The following is a 27158-nucleotide window of genomic DNA, read 5'->3' as shown; positions in this document are numbered from 1 at the left end:
CATGGCACAGCGTGGCAGCCGATCCCAAAACGGAACTAATAAGAAGTATTCACGGATCGTAAGTGATGGAATCAGAGCCAGAAGGAATCTTACAAATTGTCTGGCCCAGCTCTTTCCATGTTTCAAAGAAGAAACTGAGGGAAAGTGATTTGCCCGGGTCACCCAGGAAGCAAGCAGCAAGGTATGTTTTTAGCTGATTTCCCTCCAGCTATGAAGCCATCATTTTAAGGAATATGCTGGGATGATACCAGATATGCTGGTCACCTTTCTAGTAACCTGAAGAAATGAATGGAGCCTTCTAGAAACTTAGACACAGAAAAGCATTTCTAGCATGTACAGGTGCTATGTGGGCAATGAGGCAGAGTTAGGCAGAAGTTTCTGGAAGAAAATAATGGAAGTAGGGGCAACTCTTGGCAAGGGCAGCCTGCATTCTCATTGTTCTGGGAAGACCTGGGCCATGCCCAGTAGGACACGGTTCAGCTCAGGCCAGAAAAGTCAGCCCTTGAAGGGTGGGAGGGTAGGTGTGAGGGGTTTTCATTTCTGGAGCCAGCACTGTAGATGCCAGGGCCTGGAGAGACTAAAGTGGCTAGAAAGTGCATGTGAGTGTGTATGAGAATGTGTGTGTATGTGTGTGTGTGTGTGCACACGAGTGTGCTCCTGTGGGCATGGTTGGGGAGATCAGAATGTGCAGAGGAAAGAAAAGAGTCAAATGGGAAGAGCCCAGACAGCAGGCACCCAAGGCATTTGGATTCTCTTCCCTTGGAAAACAAATGTAAGAAACAGCATGGCTGCACTGAAGAAAAAGCAAAGAGAAAACAAAATCCCCCGTAGTCCTATCACTTTGATGTAACAACCATGCTCCTGTTCCCTTCCAATCACTGTCCGAACGTAGACATTTTCACACATTGTTGTCACGGTGTGCAAATCATTTCGTAATATATGTTTACTCAATATGGGATACAGTCAGTCCTCCATATCCACGGGTTTCGCATCTGCAGATTCAACCAAACAAGGATCGAAAATATTTGAAAAGAAAAAAATTCCAGAAAGGTCCAAAAAGCAAAACTTGATTTTGCCCTGCGCTGGCAACTATTTACATAGCATTTACATTGTATTTACAATCATTTATCTAGCGTTTATATTGTATTTACAATCATTTACCTAGCGTTTATATTATATTAGGTATTAAAGTATATGGGAGGATGTGCCTAGGTGACATGCAACTACTATGACTTTTTTTTTTGGCTGCGTTGGGTCTTCGTTGCTGCGCGCGGGCTTTCTCTAGTTGTGGCGAGCAGGGGCTACTGTTCTTTGCGGTGTGCAGGCTTCTCATTACGGTGGCTTCTCTTGTTGTGGAGCACAGACTCTAGGCACAGGGGTTTCAGTAGTTGTGGCATGCGGGCTCAGTAGTTGTGGCTTGCGGGCTCTAGAGCACAGGCTCAGTAGTTGTGACACACGGGCTTAGTTACTCCGCGGCATGTGGGATCTCCCCCGGCCAGGGATCAAACCCGTGTCCCCTGCATTGGCAGGCAGATTCTTAACCACTGCGCCACCAGGGAAGTCCCTATGACATTTTATATAAGGGATTTGATTATCTGTGGATTTTGGTATCCACAGGGATCCTGGAACCAATCCCCTGAGGATATATATGGGACAACTGTATAAGCATTTTTTCCAAGTTGATTGCCCAACTTGGAAGAGAAGATGAAAATGCAGGCACCATCATTTTCTAAATAATTCCCTGAAGGTTGGATATTTAAGATTCCTCACAGATTTTACGTAGTAAAACAATGATGAAGGTGGAGCTTTTTCTCCTTACAAATTATTTGTTTAGGATAATTTCCAGGAGTGTAGGTCAAAGATTAGGCAGTGTTTTGAGTCAAACCCGAAAGAGTTCCAACCAATGATACTCCTACCTGTAGCAAGGAGGAGACTCCATTTCACTATAAGACTCTTCAGGCGAGGAAAACGACTATTTTAACAAGACTGTAAAACCCTTGTATGCAAGGACCAAGTCTGGCACCTCCAGCAATGTCTTGCAACACCAAACACATAGTAGATAACCAAGGCTGATCCAGGCTCGTGACACCTGAAGCTAAAATTAAGGAACCATCTTTAAGAGAAAGAATATGAAATCACCAAAACAAAACTAGGTATGAAAGTGACCTTTTCAAACGGGGGGAGGAGTGGGAATCAAAACAAATCATCATTTTTTAAAGGGCAAAAATGCAACAAATTCACAACACTGAAAAAAATAACACAGTTTTCACTCATTAACTGCCTGACACCCCTCTTTAATACCTTTTTCCCTACGTCTTTGGCTGCATGCTCTTTGGTATCTTCTTCATATGATGAAGTATCCTTTTCTGTAGCAAGAATAGAAAACGAATTCAGTCTTCCTTCGGCATGGCTGATCAAAATTGTTTATTACTGTTAATGGGTTATAAAAGTTTTTTTCAGCTTCACAACTCATTATTAGCAATATCAGGACTTCCCTGGTGGCACAGTATTTAGGAGTCCGCCTGCCAATGCAGGGGACACAGATTCGAGCCCTGGTCTGGGAGGATCCCACATGCTGCGGAGCAACTAAGCCCCGCGTGCCACAACTACTGAGACCGCATGCCACAACTACTGAAGCCCTTGCGCCTACAGCCCATGCTCCACAACAAGAGAAGCCATCGCAATGATAAGCCCACGCACCAAAAAGAAGAGTAGCCCCCGCTCGCCGCAACTAGAGAAAAGCCCGCGCGCAGCAACGAAGACCCAACGCAGCCAAAAATAAATAAATAAATAAATAAATAAAGCAAGCAATATCACATAGAGTTTTAGAATTGTAAAATTTGGGAAAACCTCTTGGTCCAGTTTCTTTTGCATATGAGAAAAATTCATCTTCGTTAATCGATGCTGCTTTTAGCATAAGTTTAAACCGGAATTTATTTTCCTGATTTGGGCAGATCCCTTGGAATTGACTGTATTTTACAGTTGCACGTGGAAAACAATCTAGGCCGATTCTGAGTGTGTTTCAAACTTTGCTTCTCTACCGATACCCAGACACGTCCTGTGCTGGTGGCTGTAGGGCATATTCACGTGGGGTACAACGCCTGGCCCTACACTTGGTGACAACATGGTGCTGATGAATCAGACAATGAGTGTTCCTAAAAGCCATTCTTCTACAGAGGGTGGGGAGCAACCGATTTAACTCTACTTGGAAGGACTGTGAATCACAAAAATGTATCCCACCAAACCCAAACTACATGTATCTCTAAGTCAATTACAGATCCCAAGTAGACCTGTCACTCCAACGCCAAGTGACACAAGGGGAAATGAATAGAGAGGAAGATAAAGTGGAAAGAAACAGTCGTTCTACCCAAATTTGGTTTAAAATGTCGTATTTGTTTAAATTGTGTAAACATATACGACCATGCGAACACATTTCCAGGGCTCCTCCTAGGGCCTTGGAAGGGGTCCATGGGAGGAAGAGCACCTGAGGCTGAAGCTTCATTTGCTTCATTGGTGCATTACTCTGAATTAATTCATACATTTGTTTGATATAGTGAGAATGTTTAATTACCTTAATTGTAGTAGGATGTTCCGTGGAACTTTATTTTTATTGCAACTGAGAAATTCTGCTGAGGAAAAACATAGTTTGCAATTCAAATAATTATCATCCCCCCTGCAGAGATGACTAAGAGGAAGCTGAGTCCCATCACCCACCCTCCCCCCACTCTATCTATCAAGCAGACAACGACCAGGGGACAGGGAAGGAAACTGGAAAATTGGTTGGAATCAGAAGTCACCGAACTATTTGGGAAGTTCTGGGGGTTTTCCACTCCCAATGCCAAATGTTGGGTGGTCCCAGAGCACCATGCATAGTGCCTGGGGGGCTTGAAAAGGGGGAAATTAACATCTTCCCATTGAATGGTTGCTTAGTCAGAGTAGTGGTGACATGCTTCCATGCCTATTGGAGTGGCAGGGAAAGAGAACTGGAGAGGAATGGCAGACGGAAAGTGGGTGGGGAGTGGCCGTTTGAATTCCCACAATCTGGAGGGTCAAGGATACATGGATTTCCCATAGAGGGGCAGACACAACAAGAGCAGTCAAGACTGTCTTCTTGCTTGTATGTCATTCAAAAGGGATGGCCAGCAGATAGAAGAACCTCATCAGTGGGAATCTCTGGATAGATCATCAAGGTCGGAGCTCAGGGGAGTAAAAAGAGGTCAGGCCAGGCCAGAATGGAGCTCCTATATCAGGGAATTGTGAAGGTCAGAGGCCCCTTCCAAAAGGACCTTCCACAAGGCTCACAAATGGGCCCCACAGAGGAGCCATCCTCTGAGCACCTGCTACCCAGACAGCCATGATGGAGAAACAACCATCAACAGAGAGAGGGCCCTAGTAGCATCAATCCTCAATGCACTGGAGGAGAAAGTGACCCTGAAGATGGAGCAGAGGTGTGTAAAAGAGAAGCCCAATCCCATCCACTCCAGGTCCCTCAGGCTGGAGCCAGGCTGGGCAAGGAGGGGAGTGGGCGTTCAATTTAACGTGATCATGAAGTTTTATACCAAGGCTTCAGATCTGCCTGATACGCCACTAAGGAAAAGGAATGAGAAATTTGTCATAGAACAATTGAAGGCGAAGAGTGGAGGTTCTTAAAAAATTGTCTCTACAGCAAGTTCAGACTGTTCAGTGAATTATTCATAAGCTTGAAGAATTAGGAAAAACAGATTAGGAAATCTGCTGTGGGACAAGAATCATCCTTCTAACAGGTTTCTCTGTTCTCTTCCACATCCCACAGATGTGCTGGCACAAAGCTGTCACTATTATCTTTGGTCTAATGAGTTCCCCAGTTAGTGGAAAAGGGTTTCTCTAACAAATCTCTGGTTTATTCATCAGAGTGATAGTCATAAAAAATGGTGCTTAAGAAAATTGGTGCTTCTAACTTTTGTCATACATAAGCCTTCCATACATAGTGGGAAGTTCAGACGTGCAATGATCTTTTCCTCCTTTCGGAGTTCTCTTGAATGTCCAAGCAGTGAGAGGCCACATGGTCCAGTGAAAGGGGCGGTGAACCAGTCCTTGGTACACCTGCGTTCCAGGTCCTACCCTGTCGGCTGTCAAGCATAAACTTTCGCCTCTCTGGCAAAGACTTTCCCCGGTCTCAAAGAAGGTGCATGACTTCTCCAGGGTTTCCAGATTAGCAAGAAGCAGACCTACGTCTCAGAACTGGGTCTTCTAACTCCAAATGAATTTGCGCATACCTCTGTTTTAGCGGCCATTCCTATATGGCATGCGTCTCTTCTTGGCCTTGGTCTGTAGGCTCTGAAGGATGGTGACGACGCCTTTTCACATTTGTATACCAGCACCTGTCAATGTCCCTGGTATTGAGTGGAAGCTCAGAAAATGTTAAAAGAATGAGTATAAAAGCCATGCACTGTGCAAACAGAAGCTGCGCCTCAGCATTTACTTAAGTAGCTCCCATGATAACCCACTTAACCTTCAAAGTAAAAGAAAAATGGAAATAGAAAAAAGCAGAAAGTGAAGGATGATGCCTTTCATGGTGTGGTTGACCAGGGATAGCAATAGTATTATTGATAAAATGTACCCATCACCCGGCAACATGCCACTTGTAGCAGGGGAGGAAAAATTTGCCTTAAAAGTTGGCTGCGGGGCTTCCCTGGTGGCGCAGTGGTTGAGACGGGGGACACGGGTTCGAGCCCTGGTCTGGGAAGATCCCACATGCCGCGGAGCAACTAGGCCCGTGAGCCACAACTACTGAGCCTGCGCGCCTGGAGCCTGTGCTCCGCAACATGAGAGGCCGCGACAGTGAGAGGCCCACGCACCGCGATGAAGAGTGGCCCCCACTCGCTGCAACTAGAGAAAGCCCTCACACAGAAACAAAGACCCAACACACCCAAAAATAAATAAATAAATAAATAAATAAAAGCTGGCTGCAATCTCAGTCATTTTTGTTTATGTGTTTTATAAGGAGAAGGTGATTCTTTTTGTTTATAAAAACACTTTGATGGGTCTTCTTCAGCTACGAAAGGTGAGCCTAGAGAGAAACTGAGCTGCATAACCTACTGAAGGAATTTGGGGTTGTTGCCTCAGGCAAGAGACAGGGCCTATGGGGGCCCCAAGTTGTAGAGAAGAGGAAAGATAGAGAACCATCCCTGTGGAGAATGGATCCCAGCTATGAGCTAGCGGTCCAGAATCTAGAGGGTTACATGGTTGTGAGGAGGTCCGGGGTGCGGGGGCATGGTGGGGCAGTTATTGCTTCTTCTGTGCTGTCCTCTGATCCCATCTATCATCCTCACATCTTTTGTAAATGGCTCTTGTTGAGACAGGTGTTATCCGTGGCTTGAGGGATGCAGGGGAAGGAGCTGTCCCATAAGTCTGATAAAGCGAATCAAAGACAACAGCAGTTACAACACCCATTGCAGGAGATTTGGCAAACAGAGTCATGAAAGTACATCAGGTGTGAGAAGTGACTGACAGCATACAAATCCCTCCTCCCAGCCAGGACCCTCGAGACTCCCCAGGGTCTCAAGACTTTCCCACAGGATTCCCCACAGCCTGCGGGAAAGGAGGGTGCCAGCTATTTTCTTTGGCTATCCTAGCAGAGGTTGGTGGGACCTTCACCCTAACCACCTGCTGACTTCCAAGTGCCAGCCCTGCGTTTTTTGCCTAGGGGCTTTCTCTTGTCACTGCGGCCTTTGTGACCAACATGGCAGCAGCATGGAAGAACAAGGGGAATTAATGTACACCCTCCTGCCCCTCAGATAACCCTCAACTAATGAGTGAGGAGAGCCAGGGCATAAATACCCCAGGTCCCTTGCCCCTAGTAGAGGGAATAACTCTGAGGTGTGTTTCTACATTGGCTTCCAGAGTCTCCTGCTGGATTCAGTCTTGGTCATTCTTGGTGACAATGGGCTTGAGAAAGTACCTTTCACTGGCTTTCTTCCCTTCACTGTTCCACTTCCCCACGCCCCTCTCTTCACCTCCCAAATAAAATACCTGCACCAAAATCCTTGTCTCGGGATCGACTTCTGCTGGAACCCAAACTAAGACAGATATCACATTAAAGAGTAGCCCTGCAAAGCTGAAGAGCTGGGCAACACCCAGAGGACACCTGGGAAACCTGGTGATGCAGGAAACCCTCCTCAGACGCCACGTCAGCATCAAACAAAAATTTGGTGGACCATACATGTGTGAATGTTTCTGTAAGAGTGCCCTTAAGTGCCCAAACGCAAATCTCTTTCCACCTGCAAACAACCTTAAGCATTCTTTCTTGCTGTGTGAAGCATCTGTTCCTCTCCTAAAAAAAAAAAAAAAAATCCATTAAAGGAAGCCAGTTGGAATCCATGATATTTTTATTCCTGACAGTTTGATGACTGGCCAAAAGGTCTGGAGAACAAGAATCATCCAGCTTGGCCATATCTGTTCCTCGGGTACTTGATCTTAAGAGTCTCTGAAGGGACTTCTCTGGCAGTCCAGTGGTTAAGACCCCACGCTTCCACTGCAGTGGGTGCGGGTCCAATCCCTGGTCGGGGAACTGACATCCCACGTGCCGCTCGGCAAGTCCAAAAAAAAAAAAAGTCTCTGGAGGCTCTTCCATGCTCATCTCTGTCAATACAAAGAACAGGCCCTAGAGGAAGGCCAGACACGGTAAGGGTGGAGGAAAATGGCTTGGCTGCACCACGCACGAAAAGCTCCTGCAAAGGGACCCTGTTGCCATCTTGTCCCAGCCTCTCTGATCTTCTAACCACGTTTATTCTCTGCACCTCTCTCAGGCTACCTCAGGGTATGGGAAAAGCCGCTGAAATCCACAGTTTTGTCTGGATGCACTGCGGATCTGAACACTGGCCAGTGCCTGGCTGGGTGCTCCCACAGTGTTGCTTGGCCATCCTGCCATCTGAATGCATCCACCATGGGGTTCCATCTGGCAGCATTCCAACCGTCTCCCCTCTTCCACTTCAGAATTCCTCGCTCTCTGGGCCAGTCTCCCCATCCCTCCCTCCTGCCTCTTCTCCAGTGCCCACCCTCCAGCATCCCGCCCTTCAGTTGCTCCCTTTCGCCAACTTTGTCTCTTTTCTCTCAGGTTGACTCCAAACCACTCTCTCCCTCCTCTTCAGCTCTCCCCGCTCTCCCACCAGCTCTCCCACCAAGACCATGGGGCCCCGAGAGCTCCCACTAGGCGTCACATCTTTCCTTAGCCTGCTGGAGCCCTGTCCTCAGCCACACAACCAGCTCGCTCATCAGGAACTGCTGAGCCCCAAATCGGTACCAGTCGAAGCGTCTGCCACCTCTGCTCCTTCACCCAGCAAGAACCCAGCCAGAGGCAAATGGGACAACTGCACAAGTCAACATCCTTACATCCTTATAGTTTCTGGGCCATATCTCTGAGCAACTTCCTAATCACAGCTAACTTTCACTCCTCTCATTTCTTATCCACTGCCCCAGTGAATGTACTTTTTGAGAAGCATGTTGGTTCCTTTCTCCTGGTAGGACACGGCCCTGAGATCTGGTGGAATCACTTACCAGGCATGAAAATAACACCTATTATTCACTAACAGTCACTGAGACTGAGAGACTATAAGGGAGACGAATGAACCATAAGCAGGGGCTGGTGTGGATCTATATTTCATACCAAGAGTCCCCTTGAAATAGATCATTGGGCAATCCATGGCCACTTGACTTTATTGATACCTTACCCCCTTCTAAAACATACAGTTTTCTTGGAGAACAGAGCCTTCACAATAGTTCAGTCACTTTGGAACCCACCGCATGGTTCCATTTCCTTTTACTCTTCAATTAAGTGAAACTATGGCCCCAAAAGAAGTGGTTAGACCTCCTACACTGTTGGTGGGAATTCAAACTGGCACAGCCACTATGGAGAACAATATGGAGGTTCCTCAAAAAACTAAAAATAGAGTTGCCGTATGATCCAGCAATTCCACTGCTGGACATATATCCCAACAAAACTATAATTCAAAAAGATACATGCACCCCCTATGTTCATTGCAGCACTATTTACAATAGCCAAGACATGGAAGCAAACTAAATGTCCATCAACAGATAAATGGATAAAGAAGATGTGGTACATATATACAATAGAATACTACTCAGCCATAGAAAAGAATGAAATAACGCCATTTGCAGCAACATGGATGGACTTAGAGATTATCATACTGAGTGAAAGAAGTCAGAAAGAGAAAGACAAATACCATATGATATCATTATAAGTGGAATCTAAAATACAACACAAATGAACGTATACAAAACAGAAACAGACACACAGACATAGAGAATACACTTGTGGTTGCCGAGGGGGAGGAGGGGTAGGGGAGAAATGGATTGAGAGTTTGGGATTAGCAGGTGCAAACTATTATATATAGAATGGATAAACAACAAGGTCCTACTGTGTAGCACAGGGAACTATATTCCATATCCTGTAATAAACCATAATGGAAAAGAAAAAAAGGTAGTTAGAGCCTAGGAAGGGACAGACAAAAGGTGACCACCTGTGCAATAAATAATCAGGACAAAACTCAGAGAAGGGTGATTTGGGTCAGGCCCTAATGCTCCTACTCAAATTTCATAATAACTTTAGGCAGATCATTTAATTTCTCTGAGCTTAGCTTTCATATCTGTAAAATGAATGTAAGCCAAAGGTTTCCAATTCCAGTCTTTTCCAACTTTTCTGGGTCCCTCATTCCTCTGATATTCAAGTTGAATGGCTTGAGCTCCCAGACCCTAAATTATGAGAAATCAATCAGGGCCTTCCCCAAGAGTTCTTCACATCACCCCCTTCTTTCCGTGGAGTCAGCAAACATTTTATTGAGCATCTACTATGTGCCAAGTACATTCAAGCAGAGAACAAGACAAAGGAATCCTGCAGGTATACATAAGCCCCCCTGCTCTTCTCTATTCCTGGGGATAACTTAGGAAACCCAAATTTCTCCCACATGATCAGGCAGAGCAATTCGGTGCTTCCTTCAACTCGTCCCTGCCACCCAGGCTGTGCTCAGGGGGCTTTGTCTTTCTCCACCTCATCTCATCAAGGTGTTTCCTCAAAAGAAATCATCACTTCTTTTTTTTTTTTAATGGCTGTGTCGGGTCTTAGTTGTGGCACGCAGGATCTTCGTTGAGGCATGCGGGCTCTTCTTTGCAGTGCGTGGGCTTCTCTCTGTTGTGGCGTGCGGGTTTTCTCTCTCTATTTGAGGCGCGCCAGCTCAGTAGTTGTGGCGCGCGGGCTTAGTTGCCCTGCGGCATGTGGGATCTTAGTTCCCCAACCAGGGATTGAACCCGCGTCCCCTGCATTGGGAGGCAGATTCTTTACCACTGGACCACCAGGGAAGTCCCAATCATGACTTCTTATGAAACATGCCACTCACTCTCCAAGAAGGCAGACAGTTTTTGTCTTAAATGGAAACCAATATATTTCCTAATGTGAGGGCAGGAGAGCACTGGTGAGCTTTACAAAAATATAAGGTAACGTATATGTATATGTATATGGAGGGTTTCAGTCACTTTCTCAAAGTCTAATGTTATAATTTCCCCATGTCCTGAAGCTCTGTTCTCCCCCTTTCTTAACCTGCCAGGGAACTACGCAGTTTGACCAGACAGAATAAATTGAATCTTATGGGAACACTTCTTTGCAAAGAAATCTTGTAGGAGGGGTGATCTGGATAAACGTGACTCTAGGCCCCAGACTTAGGATGAGTTAGGCTAGTTACGGCTTCCAAACAGAGACAAACTCTTCCAAATACTTCAGGGGCTGAACTTAACACCTGACAGGACACAGGGGAGCTCTTGACTCCCACATGACAGAGGCTAATCAACGTCCCAAAAGAAACACAGCAATTCCCTTCTTCAAAGGGATCCTGTGTTCTGTTTCTCTTTACACACAATAATAGTTTCGATTGTAATTTGAAAAGGCAGAGACCAAAGGGAACTCCAGGGACTGCCTTGGCTTTGGACCTCATTAAATAGCTCTGATTTCTTTCTCCTTTGCTTAAGTAGATAATAATATTGCCAATAAATACAGCCCAGAGCATCCTCTGCCAAAAACTGGATTAGACAGTATTTTAATAAAGTAAAAAATTATGTTCAGGAATAGAAAATTTTACATTTCGCAGAAAATGAGAGTCCCCGGAGGACGGGAAACTGGCCTCCAGCCATGAGGGATGTGAAGATGGGGACAACAGAGTTATTGAGCACAGGTAGTTCGTAGCAAAGGAAAACAGCCACACCACGAACAAGTGCAGCCAGAAGGATGAAGGAATGGCAGAGTCTGTAAACGTTCCAAATGGAAAGGCAGGCATTGCTGTGGGAGGGACTAGCCTTGAAACCGACATGTAGAATCCTTGGAAGTGTCTGAAGAAAAGAAGAAAAGCCCAGTACATTGACCTCCTTCTTCAAAATAAGTAATTCAATTCATTTCAATCTTATTTAACCATCCCAGTCAAGACCAAGATTTGATTGCGGTTGCCAAGGGGGAGGGGTTTGGGCGAGGGATGGAGTGGGAGTTTGGGATTAGCAGATGCAAACTATTATATATAGAATGGATAAACCACAAGGTCCTACTGTATAGCACAGGGAAATATATTCAATATCCTGTAATAAACCATAATGGAGAAGAATATGAAAAAGAATATATATATGTACTACTGAATCACTTTGCTGTACAACAGAAACTGACATTGTAAATTGACTATACTTCAATAAAAAGAAAGACCAAGGAATGAATAAAGATGTGGTACATATACACAATGGAATATTACTCAGCCATAAAAAGGAACGAAATTTTGTCATTTGCAGAGATGTGGATGGACCTAGAGACTGTCATACAGAGTGAAGTAAGCCAGAAAGAGAAAAACAAATATTGTATATTAACGCATATATGTGGAATCTAGAAAAATGGTATAGATGATCTTATTTGCAAAGCAGAAATAGAGACACAGACATAGAGAACAAACATATGGATACCAAGAGAGGAAGTGGGGCGTGGGATGAAATGGAGATTGGGATTGACATATGTATACTACTATGTATAAAATAGACAACTAATGAGAAAAAAAAAACAAGATTTGAGTTTGTGTTTAATTTTCCTACTCCCCCAAATTTCAATGAAATGACAAAAAACATTGCTTTAATCTGGGAAATACCACATGAGCAGTAGTACCTTGGGAAAGGTGAGCTCTTAGCAGCATTCCATCCAGTGAATCAAGCCTCTACATGCTGGAGAGCTGCAGGGTTCAGTCCCGACCCCTTTACCACCGATACTGACTCTCTAGTCAATACTGACTATCCAGCCCTGGGGCTCTATATGTGATGCATTAGTCATCCCAGATGGGTCTCCTGTCTTCCTGGACTGCCATCCCTGCCTCCAGTCTGGTCTCCCTATGTTCCACTCCTTCTAAAACCCATGTCAGATCATCTCACTTGCCTCCTCAAACTCAATGATGGCTCACATCCTGATCAGGGTGAAAGACAAAACTTCTTATGAGAATCTATGGGGCCCCACCTGATCTGACCCTGGCTACCTCTGTGACCTAATCTCCTGCTATGCCTCCCTCCATCCCTCCCTCCCTCCACTCCAGCCATACTGATATTTCTGTTGTTCCTTGAACATGCCAAGCTTTCAGGACCTTTGCCTATGCTGTGTCCTCTGCCTAGAACACTCTTATCCCAGAGACTCATATTTATTACACCTTCATTTCCTTCTGTCTCTGGTTAAATGTCACTTTATCAGAAAAGGTCCCTATTTAAAATAATATTCCCTTCCTTACTTCCCCCATTCTCTCTTTAACCTGATTTGACTTTTTTCCCACTTAATGTATCCTTATCTATCACTATATTATATATTTGTGTGTTCATTTGCTGTCTGCCTTTCCCTCTAGAATGTCAGTTTTGAGTACTGTATCTGCAACTCTTGGAACCATGCCTGGGCACACTGTAGGTGCTCAATAAATATTTATGAAGGAACAAATGAATGAGTCAATTAATTTACATGCCAATAATGTCTTTTTTTTTTTTTCTTGCAATCTACAGTTCAGATAGGGCCAAATCGTGTTGAACCTGCGAAAAAGCACTCCCAGGATGGAAGAGGATCAAATCTGCAGCAGACATACGAACACCCCAAGCCTGGATGAGTAGGGGCTGGAGGAGAGAGCCATCCGTGGCACAGTTCCCCTTGAAAATTGCAGAAAGTGCTTGATTCTCTAGGCAGTAAAATAAAAAGACAACTAACAAGAAAAGTAAAAATAACAAGATAAGCAGTGGACGCTGAGACAGGCAGCCCAGATCCCCCTTAAAGACGGATGGACTGAGTTCCCTAGCCGCTGGACATGCTACCAGTGGTCAGCCCTCTTCTGAAAGAGGCTTGGCTGATGACAGCTGCCTTGTCCAAGGCCATACTCCCTTCCTCGGGCTCCTCATGTCTGATGACTGTCGGATGCAGAGGTATGTCACTGACCCCAACTCACAACTCTGAAGAGTCCTCCTAGCTTCAGAGGCCTCTGTGGGGTTGGCTGGGGCTTCTTGAGAATGACTCACAGCCCAGTTTTTCCCTCTGCCCATCCTGCCAAGACATGGGAGCAACCTAAGTGTCCATCAGTGGATGAGTAAATAAAGAAAATGTGCTATGTATATACTATGGAATATCATTCAGCCCTGAGAAAGAAGGAAATCTTGCCATTTGCAACAAAACAGATGGACCTCGAGGGCATTATGCTGAGTGAGATAAGTCAGGAAGAGAAAGACAAATACTGTATGATCTCATTGATATGTGGAATCTAAAAAAGCCGAACTCAGAGAAGCAGAGACTAGAAGAGTGGTTACCAGGAGCTGGGAGGTGGGGAGAGGGGCGTCGGGGGCCGAGGGGGAGATGGTGTTTAAGGTCACAAACTTTCAACTAATAGATAAGTCCCAGAGAGCTAATGCACAGCATAGAGATTATAGTCAACAGGCTACTATAAACTTCAAAGTTGCTAAGAGACTAGATCTTAATCATTCTCACCACAAAAAGAGAAACAATAATGATATAAAGTGATGGAGGGGATAGCTAAAGCTAAGCATGTTGCAATAAATAAACAAATCAAGTCAACATGTTGTATACCTTAAACTTACATCATGTTATATGTCAATTATATTTCAATTAAAAAAAAAAAAAAGGCCTCTCTAAGCTGATCTGTGTTCACAGCTGGAAGAAAGGCAATGTCTCCATGGCCTGGAGGCCCTCAAACGGAGGCTTGCTTCCTTCCCCAGAGCTCCCCAGCCGGCCACCAACAACCGATTGGTGGCCCCTTTTTCTGGGGCCTGTGTTCTCTCCTCCTTGGCTTCCTAAATCCTTGTTTCTCCCCTGCTGTCCGGTCACCACGCACTGTACGTCTTCCTTAACTGGAGCAGACCTCTAGGCCTTTGCACCTCAAACCTTCCTGATAACCCCTTCGGTTTACCCACTTCCTTGAACTCTTGATCATGAGTTCTGGAATGTTATCCCACATTTCAAACTCTGCTCTTTTTATTTATTTCTAGGTCAGAAAAAGAAAACAACAACTCTGCCTACCTACATCACATACCTCACATCACAGAGATCAAAGTAACCCCCTCTTTAACTCTGTGAATTCCTCACAAGAGAAGAACACAGACAAGAGTCTGGAGACAACGAGGCAGGCTGACCAACTTGTCCCAGTTTGCCCGAGCTTTCTGGTTTTAGCACCAAAGTCCCACATCTCCATAACCCCTTCTGTTCCAGAAAAACCAGGACAGTTGGTCACACTGGGGAGGATCCAAAATCCTCTGGCAGTAAGATAGGGCATCGTCATGATGCTCAGAAGGGCTTGGTGATTAATTGGACAAAGGCCTGGATATCATGGGAATCTTGAAAAAATAGCAGCTAGAAAAAGCTAGATAAAGATTTAATGTAAATATTTCAGTACTGTCAACAACAAGTAGAGCATTTCCCTCAAACAAGCAACAGGAGTCATACTGAAATTCTAGCTCAGAGAATTTGTGAAGTTCCTTGTATTTATTGTAGGTCTATTGTCCACTTTCTCACACTGTATCCTTTGATGAGGACTGCATTGGTCATTTGTCTTAGATCTTAGTATTAGGAATATCTGGGTTCCACCTGTGTAGCAGGCTTCTGGGTTTCTTAAGGATATTTAATGCTGTTTTCCTTTTTGCATTGGTTGATTATGAGACCAAAAGTCAAATTTGCATTCAACCTTCAAGCAAAATATACAAGATATAAGGCACATATTCTGGACATTATCTTTACCCACAGCTTTATTTTCTTTTTCTTAGTTTTATTTCCTCTTCTAATTTCTTGCATTAGAAAATGTTGCATTCTATGGATAAAGAAGTTGTGGTACATATATACAATGGAATATTACTCAGCCATAAAAAGGAACGAAATTGAGTCATTTGTTGAGACGTGGATGGATCTAGAGACTGTCATACAGAGTGAAGTAAGTCAGAAAGAGAAAAACAAATATCGTATATTAACGCATGTATGTGGAACCTAGAAAAATGGTACAGATGAGCCAGTTTGCAGGGCAGAAGTTGAGACACAGATGTAGAGAACAGACATATGGACACCAAGGGGGGAAAACTGTGTTGGGGTGGGGATGGTGGTGTGCTGAATTGGGCGATCGGGATTGACATGTATACACTGATGTGTATAAAATTGATGACTAATAAGAACCTACAGTATAAACAAACAAACAAACAACAACAACAACAAAAAGAAAATGTTGCATTCTATTTTTTTTTCATTCATTCTACAAATATTCATTGAACAGGCACACTTTCAGGGGCTAGGGATGGGACAATGAGCAAAACTAAGTCCTTGCTTTCATGGAACTGACATTCCAGTGAGGAAAGTCAGAGCAAAAAACAATAATAAATGCATTAGGTAGTGTCAGGTGTCATGAGGTAGGGGGAGGGGATGCAGAGTGAAGGAGGTGGTAAGAGGCAGCTATCCTAGGTGGGTGGTCTGGGAAGGCCTCTTGGATAAGGGACATTTGAGCAAAGGCACAAGAGGACTGAATCAGTGAGCATCAAGGCTATCTGGAGGAAGACTGATCTGAGCAGAGGAAAGAATAAGTGCAAAGGCCCTATCACAAAAAACCGTTGGCATATTTCAGCACCAGCTAAGAATCCAATTTAGCTGCAGGGAAATAAGTAATGAAGAGAATTGGTAGGACTTGAGGTCAGAGAGTAGCCGAGCCAGATCAGAAAGGATGTTGTAGACTCTGGAAAAGACTTTGGGTTTTTTTGGTTTTGTTTTGTTTTGTTTTTTTAAGACTTTGGGTTTTACTCTGAAGAGAAGGGAGCCATCAGAGGGTTTTGCGCAAGGAATGGCATGATCTGACATATATTACAAGAACCATTCTGGCTGCTGTGTTGACAATGGCCTGGAGGAAGGCAAAGACAAAAGCAGGAAGATCAGAAAGGAGGCAATTGAATGGTCCAGCCAGAAGATGCATACGGGAGGGTAGCAGTGGAAACTGCGGGCAGTATGCAATTCTAGGCACATGTTTGAAGGTAAGGCCAACAGGACATGCTAAGGGGTTGGATGTGGGGTATGAGGAAAAGAGAAAATATGAGGATGACTCTGAGAAACTGGAAATGGCATTGAGGGAGGACAGCATGGCATAACACAATGGCTCTCCACCCAGCTAGCCCATTGGAATCATCTGGAGAGCTTGAAAAACCTACCAGTGCCTGCTCCCACCTCCCAGAGAATCTGTTGCATTGGTCTGGGGTGGGGCCCTGGCACTGGGGTTATTTGAAAGCTCCCCAAAGGAGAGAACCATTGGATGAGTACAAAGAACACTGATTAGGAATCAGACCACTTGAGTTCAAATCCCTGCTCTGCCACTTCCTACAGTGAGACTTTGGGTAAGCTTTCACACTTTTAAGCCTCAGTTTCTTCAACTGCAAAACAACTCTTCAAGACCATAATGAGGAGTAGTAATATACATATAAAGGGCCTAGCATATAGTGGATGTTCAAAAATGGTGGCTGTTACTACTTTTATTGCGTATTTTTAGAATGAGATAAGGTAGAAATAAATGTAAATAATAGGGACTTCCTTGGTGGCGCAGTGGTTAAGAATGTGCCTGCCAATGCAGGAGACATGGGTTCGAGCCCTGGTCCAGGAAGGTCCCACATGCCGCAGAACAGCTAGGCCCCGAGTGCCACAACTACTGAAGCCCGCGCACCTAGAGCCCGTGCTCTGCAACAAGAGAAGCCACTGCAATGAGAAGCCCGCGCACTGTAACGAAGAGTAGCCCCTGCTCGCTGCAACTAGAGAAAAGCCCACGCACAACAACGAAGACCCAACGCAGTCAAAAATAAATAAATAAAATAAGTAAATAAATAAAATCTTTTAAAAAATGCAAATAATAAAGAAGAGGGACTGCATGACTCTACCTTCCCCAAATTGGTTGGACTTTCCTACCGGTTAATGACTACTTCCCTACCAATAGCTAAAGGGTCATATGCCACTCCTGGGTCAGGAGAATCAGGCAGTGGAAGAAATCTCTTCCCAGATCCCCTCTAGTAAAAGGGTATTTGTGGGACTTCCCTGGCGGTGCAGTGGTTAAGACTCCATGCTTCCAATACAGGGGACGCCGGTTCGATCCCTGGTCAGGGGACTAAGATCCCACATGCCATGTGGCGCGCCCAAAAAAAAAAAAAAAAAAAAACAGTATTTGTCAGGCAGTGCCACATCCACACTTCCCTGCCCAGTCATGTGACTCGATGCTGTTGGTGATAAGCTCAATAAATGAGCTTCTACTGTCCACATGGCTTAAGATCTAGGGGAATAGCAAGTAAAGATACACATGGCAAGGAAAAAAAGGCAAGGTGAACAAGCCCGAGTGACCTTGAGGGATTCCTCAACCAATCATGAGGACCAGGACTGGCTTGGGTCCCCATGGATGGTTTGCAGAGGCTTTGAGGAGAAGCAGACTAGTTCCTCATGGCTCTTGCTAGTCACAGCATCCTGACACCGCCAACCATTCATACATGTTGGGATCCTCCTCTGCAAGGGAACTCTGAATGAATCCTTCCTTCATCTGCTCCCTTGTTCTCTCAAGCATCCACCTTAATTACCATTTTTTAAATTCAAATACCAAAAATAAAAACCATGCTCACTAAAGCAATAGGAGTCACATTGAAATTCTAACTCAGAGAATCTGTTCTAACATCTTCCATGACAAAGAAATGACTTAAATCCTTTAGGACTCAGAGGTGTGGAGCCAAAGTAAAAATCTGTGATTACATGCAACCCCTCACATCTGTCCCCAAGGAGTAGTCCATTAGTCGGGACTCTGCAGATTCTCCAAACCCAATTCAAATGAGCTTAGTAAAGTTGGAATCTATCAAGTCAATGGTCAAATCCTGGGAAAGGCAGGGTGGAGCCAGCTTCAGAAATTAGTGGAACCCTGAACTCTTTGTTTCCTCTCGTGGCTTCTCATGTTGGTTTCATCCCCTTCTGATTCACTTTTCACATTGACCACAGCACTCTGACATTAAGAAAATCAGGCTTCTCTCTTCCAGATCCCATTTGAAAAACCCCATAAGAGGACTGTGTTTTCCCTGGCTTGGATCATGTGTTCAAATTTTTGGGCAGGAGGTCAAGTTCTGTTAGCATATGATGAAGAAAAGCGCTGAGCAGACAAAAGCAGTAGATGTCCACTACAATTCCCTGCAGTCACAGCCCATGTTTATACAGTCACTGGTCCCTGAACTGTACTTTCTGGCTATAGTGGCCACAGAAGCATAAGATCTGGGTCCAATCTCGTAAATATCCAAGATTCCTTCATCTCTGTTCCATCCTCAGAGACTCATGAGTCCTTTCTCAAGCAGGCATGAATCTATACAATTGAGTCATTTTTTTACAAAACACTTTGTCTGGATGCTGAATTTTGATCTAAACAAATTGTTTCAGGTGGTTACAGGATGACTAAAAGTCATCGCTATAGATTACAAGTCAACGTTCCTTCACTGATTCCAGACCAATGCAGGGAGCATCTCTGCCATGAAGAGCATTTATGATCATTTGTTGCCTTTACACTAACTTCCACAAACTCAGTTTCCTTAACTTTGGAAACCGCAAACTTCCAAAAATGATGACAAAAGGAAAAAATGGAAGATGCTGGAGCAATTAGGCATAAATCCCAACTTCTCTCCTCTGCCTTCCAAGCTGGTGGGAAAGAGAGAAAGCTGGGTGGGTTGCAGAGAAGCTTGGGAATTCTCACTAATATCCTCCAACTTGGAGTGAATTTCACCTAAGCCGGTGATTGCATAGCCTGGGGAAAATGTGCAAAACCCTTGCCAGTAGGAGCCCTGACTTACCACCTGGGCAGCCAGTGGAGCTGGAAAGAGGTCTAAGGCTGCCAAAACAGTCTCCAGGCGCAGAGCTGAGTTGGGAAAATGACGTGAAGGTCAAAGATGGGTCTCCCACCGCCAGGAAACAGATGCACACCCTCCTGCTTGCTGAGTGAGCCCTGGAAAGGTCCAGTAAACATTTCAGATCAAAGTCAAGTCCAGGCCTTGGGGCAAGGCTGCCCACAAACTGACATCTCCCTCCCCACGCTGCGCCCTCAGGCCACAGGAAGGCAGAGGACACAGTGAGCTATTCTCAGACTGTAGCTATGATGGGTAGGCCAACAGGCTCAGACAATTTGGGAAGGGGAAAAAGTTCTGGAAAGAATAAAAGAGGTACTAATAATAAGCACCAACGCCCAATATTTGCACAGGTGAATTCTGTCACCCTTCCAAAGAACACATCATTCCGTTCCAGAGCCATGAATACCTGAAAAGGACAGAACAAAAAGAAAACGGAGGAGTCACAAATTCAAATGACTTCACAGACCAGACAGGTGACTAAAATGTGTGACACTGACTGACTGAAAATACGGAGCGCACACTTGTGAGTGCTGGGTCCTGCAGGGATTGGAAAGGATGTCCACTTTAAAGGTGGCCACCACTCCAATCCCCAGACAGTCTTTCCATACAGAGACTCAGGTTCACAGAATCGACTTGGTTTTTCAAGAAGAGCTGGATTTTTATGTTTAACCCTCCAATTTTGAAATATTAAAGGCCAAACAAAATTTATCAGCCACCTGGATGTGAATCATGATCCATCAGTTTTCCAATCCCTCCCCACTGACAAACTGTACTTACAGATATTGACCTAAAGTATTTTTTTAATCAGCAAATATGTTTTAGCAGTACATTAGAAGAATAATTTTAAATGACCAAGTGGACCCATCCTTGGAATAAATATCTAGTCAGTATTAGGAAATCTATTAATATAATACATTATATTAACAGATCAAAGGAGAGAAAGCATAAGACTACCCCAATAGGCACCTGACACACTCCAATATACATTCTTGATTTTTTAAAACAAGAATAACCCTTAGTAGAACAGAAATGCTTAGATTTCCTAGACTGCTTGGGACTTTTGATTGCAAGAAATAAAACCCAACTCAGTATCGTAAGAAAAAAACATAAAAGGAATTTTTTTTTAAATTGACTCACATATGTGAAAAGTCCAGGTGTATCTTTGCTTTAGGCCTGGCTGGAAACCAGAGCTTAAACAGGTCAGAACTGACTAGTTTGCCATGACTTACCTCTACTCTCTTCATGTTGGCCTCATTCTCTCCAACTACATGTGGGTTTCTCCTTGTAGCTAGAAAAGATGACTGCAAGAAGCTCTCACTTAATTCATATTTAAAGTTTGTAAGAGGGAATTCCCTGGAGGTCCTATGGTTAGGACTCCACGCTTTCACTGCCAAGGGACCGGGTTCAATCCCTGGTGAGGGAACTAAGATCCTGAAAGGCGTGGCATGGCCAAAATAAATTAATTAATTAAGTTGGTGAGTAGCAAGAAAAAGAAAGAATGTCTCTCCCCACAGTTTTAGTAGGAAAGTTCCAAGGTGGATTCTAGTTGACTTAGCTTGGGACACATGTATGTATTGTAAATCCTATATCTAGTAAGGGACTTGTATCTAGAATATATAAAGAACTCTTAAACTCAATAATAAAATGACAAATAACCCAATTAAAAACTGGGCAAAGGATCTGAATAGACACTTCTACAAATAGCAGTTAAGTACATGAAAAGATACTCAACATTATTAGTCATTACAGAAACGAGAATCAAAACCACAGTGAGATGCCATTTCACACCCACTCTAGTCAAAAAGACAGGCAATAAAAAGTGTTGGCAAAAATGTGGAAAATTGGAACCTTCATACACTGCTGGTAGGACTGTAAAATGGTGTAGCCACTTTGGAAATCAGTTTGGCAGTTCCCCAAAAAGTGAAACTCAGAGTTACTAGAAGACCCAACAATTCCACTCCTAGGTATGTACTCAAGAGAAATGAAAACACATGTCCACACAAAAACCTGGACACAGATCTTCATAGCAACATCATTCATAATAGCCAAAAAGTGAGAACAATCCAAATTTCCTTCAACAGATGAATGGATAAACAAAGTGGTCAATCCATACAACAGACTATTATTCAGTCATAAAAAAGGAATGAAATACTGATTTATGCCACAACATGGATGAACCTCGAAAATATTATGCTAAGTGAAAGAAGCCAGACCCAAAAGGTCACGTGTTGTCACTAATCATTAGAGAAATGCAAATCAAAACTACAGTGAGGTATCACCTCACACCAGTCAGAATGGCCATCATCAAAAAATCTACAAACAATAAATGCTGGAGAGGGTGTGGAGAAAAGGGAACACTCTTGCACTGTTGGTGGGAATGTAAATTGATACAGCCACTATGGAGAACAGTATGGAGGTTCCTTAAAAAACTAAAAACAGAACTACCATACGACCCAGCAATCCCCCTACTGGGTATATACCCTGAGAAAACCATAATTCAAAAACAGTCATGTACCACAATGTTCACTGCAGCTCTATTTACAATAGCCAGGACATGGAAGCAACCTAAGTGTCCATCAACAGATGAATGGATAAAGAAGATGTGGCACATATATACAATGGAATATTACTCAGCCATAAAAAGAAACAAAATTGAGTTACTTTTAGTGAGGTGGATGGACCTAGAGTCTGTCATACAGAGTGAAGTAAGTCAGAAAGAGAAAAGCAAATACCGTATGCTAACACATATATATGGAATCTAAAAAAAAAAAAAAAAAAAAAATGGTTCTGAAGAACCTAGGGGCAGGACAGGAATAAAGACGCAGAATGGGCTTGAGGAGATGGGGAGGGGAAAGGGTAAGCTGGGACGAAGTGAGAGAGTGGCATGGACATATATACACTACCAAATGTAAAATAGATAGCTAGTGGGAAGCAGCCGCATAGCACAGGGAGATCAGCTCGGTGCTTTGTGACCACCTAGAGGGGTGGGATAGGGAGGGTGGGAGGGAGACGCACGAGGAAGGGGATATGGGGATATACGTATATGTATAGATGATTCACTTTGTTATAAAGCAGAAACTAACACACCATTGTAAAGCAATTATACTCCAATAAATATGTTAAAAATTTTTTTTAAGAAGGGTCACATGTTGTATGATTCTATTATGTCCAGCACAGACATAGAGACAGAAAGTAGATTAGTGGTTGCTGGGGGTTGGGGAGGATGGAGGGGTGGGTGTGGAGCGACAGCTAATGCATACTGAGTTTCATTCTGGAGTGATGAAAATGTTCTGGAATTAGATCGTGGTGATACTTGCACAACTTTATGAATATTAAAGTGTACTGAATTAATTATACACTTTAAAAGGGTGAATTTTGTAGTATGTGAACCATATCTTAATAAGAAAATTAATTTAAAAAAATAGAATTTGATGGGACTTCCCTGGTGGTCCAGTGGTTAAGAATCCGCCTTCCAATGCAGGGGATGCAGGTTCGATCCCTGGTTGAGGAACTAAGATCCCACATGCTGCAGGGCAACTAAGCCTGCACGCTGCAGCTACTGAGCCTGCGTACTCTGGAGCCCGTGCACCGTAACTAGAGAGAAGCCCACGCTGCAACGAAGAGCCCGCGTGCCGCAACAAAAGGTCCCACATGCCACAACTAAGACCCGATGCAGCCAAATAAATAAATAAATATTTTTTTAAAAAATAGAATTTGATGACTAGTTACATAATTGATATATAAAAATTAGTAGTTTTCTGTGGAAATAATAACCAATAATAAACTATAATGGGAGAAAATCTCCCATGTACAATACCAGCTAAAAAGATAAAATACCTAGTAATAAACTAGGCAGGAACTGTGCAGAACCTATATAATGAAATAAAATACAAGTAAATGGAAAGACACATCTTGCTCTTTGATTGAAAATTTCTATTCTTTTCTTAGAGTTATATCTGTGGTCATGAGTTCCCAAATGCAATATCAAAAAGATTATTTCGAAACTTAAGAAGTAAAATGTATCTGGAAAAATATTCATGCAGAATAACACAGGTAATTTCTGAAAAAGAAGAGTAACAGACTGGTAGAGGGAAGGGAAAGAACTATCCCTAAGATATATTATCAAGCTATGATAATAAATATATATATATATATATATATATATTTTTTACTAAAGACTAGAACAAATGGTTCATAAATAGACTTTACACATAGAATTTAATTTACAATAAAATTGGTATTTCAAATTAATGGGGAAATTAGAAATTATTCAAAAAATGATGTAGAGATAACTAAGTCTTTGGGGAGAATTAAGCTGAATCCCTACTTTACTCTTTATATCAAAATAAATAATTGACAGATCAAAGCTTTAAGCAAAAAATAAACTGTAAGATTTAAAATAAAGTATTGGGAATTGTCTTATATTCTCGAAGTGATGAACACTTACTAAGTCCAGAGCCATAAAGAAAGAAAAAATAAACTGGTTCATATTATTATGTAAAAATGTGTGACTTTCATATAACAAAAAGAAAAATTACCAATAAAACAAAATATATGACAAACTGGGTGAAATATTTGGAGCACATATGAAATAGAGATAATTTTTTTTCACTTATGAAGTATGAATGCAAATCAATTTTTAAAAAGCTCATCAATCTGACTGAAAAGGCAAAGGGTGTGAAGAGACACTTCACAGAAAAATAGATACAAATGACCAAATTAGCATACAAAAGTGTTCAACCTCATTTATAATTTTTTTTTAAAAAGGAAAATTTTTTAAAAGAGATGCCACTTTTCATCCTTCAGATTGGGGAAAATACAAATGCTAGCGAGGGTGTGAGAACATTCGCACTCCTATCACGAGTGCATAAATTGATGCAACATTTTGGAATGGCACTTTTGCAATAGCTATCACATTTCACTTATTTGTGAAACACATGCATGTCCTGCAGCTAGGAATTTGCCCTATGATTACACAGACCAAAGATTACCAAGATATGTGTGTAAGAATGCTCATTGCAGTGCTGTCGGTTATAACAGAGAACAAGGCAAAAGCAAGACAAAATAAATGGAAACAACCAAAGAATCCAGCTGCAAGGAACAGATTAAATAATTCACACTATGTCTTCCTGAACCAGACCAGCATGACCTCTGGTTGGAATTTTTCAGGAGCCTCTAAATGGTTCTTTTTTGGGGCATGGCATGCAGGATCTTAGTTTCCTGACCAAGGATTGAAACCATGTCCCCTGCAGTGGACGTGCGGAGTCCTAACCACTTGACCGCCAGGGAAGTCCCTCTAAATGGTACTTCATGTATCCTCTCTTGTTCCTGCCCACCCCTCCAATCCCAAGTCCATTCCCCATGCTGCAGCCAGAGACATCTTTTCAAAATGCAAATTTTGAAAATTCTGATTGTTTTACACCCACATGCAGCCTGCTTGGTACCTCTTCAAAGGCTTCCCATTGGTCCAAGATAAAACTCAAACGTCTTACCATGGTCTATAAGATGCTGCCATAGTGTGGTCTACCTGCCCCACCAGGCTTATCTTGAGCGAGACTCCAGCCTCAATCTCACTCCCTCAAACTCACAATGTTACCTCCACCCCTGGACCTTTGCACATACTCCACACTCTTCCATCTGCTCCGAGATTTTTATTTGTTATTCTTTGTGAGTTTGTTCATGTGCGGGGGGTATGTCTAAAGCCATACTTTTTATTTTCTACTTTCCTGTAATTAAAAAAAAAAACAACTAAGAGATGTTATAAACAATCTTAAAGCAATACCATTATTCCTATTATTTGCTTGGCCGTTCCCCAAAACTATTACATTCTGACATGATCTTAAATTGTTTATTGTCCAGACAGCTAACCCTCCTTTAACCCCTACTTACTGGCATCAGTAATAAGGGTGTCTGCTTGACAAGAGCACTTGTTTCCCTTTTCATTTTCACAGAAAAGAAACTCAGCTGGCAGATGCCTCCTTTGCAGGCCTTCTGGCCAACACCACATATGTTAGGAGCTCGGGGGCAGGGACAAACCCTGCATTGTAATCACAGAGCCTCTGATGGAGCCCATCCAGAGACTCTCCCATCAAACTCCAAGAGATGCATACTTCTTATTGGCTAGTTTGTCTTCAAATTTTTGTAAATTGTATCATGGTTTCTCCTTGACAGTCTACCACCAGAAAACAATATGGGCATGGTACCAGATGTAATGTTTTAAATCCTGTTTAATAATTTGGCCAATCTTTTAAAAATCACCTATTTAAAGAAAAAGCATAACCAGGCATCAAATTCAAGTACCTGCTGAAATGGAAAATGGGGCATCTGGTAATCCATGCTCCATGGACTGGATTCATAGAGAACGACAGGAAGATGGGTTTCTTGGCTCTTTAAGAGGTACCTTAAATTTCTCGCCTCCTGAAAGTCCATAAATGTATTTGAAAGTCAAGCTTTAATTAAGCTATTTATTCTGAAAATAAGCTATTTATTCTAAAAGCTATCTTGTTCTCCACTGGCTGTCCTCACGGATTCTCTGCCAGTACCCTTCAGAAAGGGTTGTGGGGATGGGCTGCCCCTGTCAACTGCCCACAACCTGTGACAGTGACCGTTTTCGTCTCAGAATAGAGATGCACATACCCCAAAAGAGGCATTGCTATAGGAGCGTTTGTCAGATTGGTGTCCTTTTAAAATTCTTTATGGAGAAATGTCCAAGAAAAATAGGTTCTGTTTAGTTATTAGTTAAACACTTCATTTGCCCAACTTGTTTTCATGAAGGATCTTCCTTAGGTGGCTTGTTAGGAGGTGCTTACATGTAAGGATTCACCTGACCAAAGACAGCTGAAGACGCTGGTGATGGTAAAAGCTGCTAACTGAGCCAGAACATAAGCCTCAGGGTAGAGAGAACTGAGTTCAGCTTCCCACACAGACAATGCAGCTGTGTCTAGACCAAACTGTCTGTCTCCAAACTCTGAGATCAGAAAAGAGTTTCAATGTCCCAAGGAATTAACTGACACAAAACACCAAGGCAGGTATGGGCCAGGAAGGTCATTTCCAAATAGGATCAATTTCATAAATGCAAAAATAAACGGACTTTCAAAAATAACTTTTGAAAAACAACAGGCTCTTACTTCTCTGGTTTTCCTTTTTGCCAAAAACAAAATAAGGATGTTGGATCAGGAGAGTCTGAGGGGCCTGTCAGCTCTGCTATTCTGCTGCTCTATTAACAAATCCGAGGGACACTCCTGAATCTTAGTCCAGAGCTTACCCCAACCCTGTCCTCTGGCTGAGCTGCCAGAAGGTCCTCAGAGACTGTCTCATATGCCCATGGGTGGTCTGCAAAGCTGCCTGGAGTACATGCCTCTCTATTCTGAGATGAAAATGGTCACTATCCCAGGTTGTGGGCAGCCCATCCACATAGCTCTTCCCTGAAGGGCACTGGCAGGGAATATACCATCCCAGCACCTGGGGCCACCTTGGAAGCCAGCCTTGGCCACTGTCCCTGGATACATCGAGAACTGAGCCTGAAAGAAGAGGGTGTGTACCTTGAAATAGCAGGTGATGGTGGGAGAAAGGGCAATTGAGGGTAGATGTTTGAAAGGTCTTGAATATCTGACCGAGGATTTTGAAGACTTACTCAGCAGATCTGGGTCAGCAAGGGGAGATGAAATTTAGAGCCAGCAGAACACATTTGTCTCTGAAAAAGAAGAAGAAGCTGAGGACTTGGAAGCCAAGGTAGA

General features: G+C 43.2%; 1 long non-coding RNA gene across 1 annotated transcript; it reads right to left on the bottom strand.

The window, feature by feature from the left end:
- Positions 1 to 5957: 5957 nt before the first annotated feature.
- Positions 5958 to 19515, bottom strand: LOC133084913 (uncharacterized). The gene is made up of 3 exons (XR_009699488.1): positions 19369 to 19515; positions 7271 to 7312; positions 5958 to 6390 (listed from the first exon to the last, which is right to left on the bottom strand). It is a non-coding gene; the product is annotated as an uncharacterized LOC133084913 (long non-coding RNA).
- Between the last annotated feature and the right edge of the window lie 7643 nt (positions 19516 to 27158).

This window comes from Eubalaena glacialis, chromosome 2, assembly GCF_028564815.1.
Source record: "Eubalaena glacialis isolate mEubGla1 chromosome 2, mEubGla1.1.hap2.+ XY, whole genome shotgun sequence".
In the NCBI taxonomy this organism is placed as follows: Eukaryota; Metazoa; Chordata; class Mammalia; order Artiodactyla; family Balaenidae; genus Eubalaena; species Eubalaena glacialis.
Note: the sequence above shows the minus strand (reverse complement) of the source record. Positions and strands in the feature narration are given on the sequence as shown.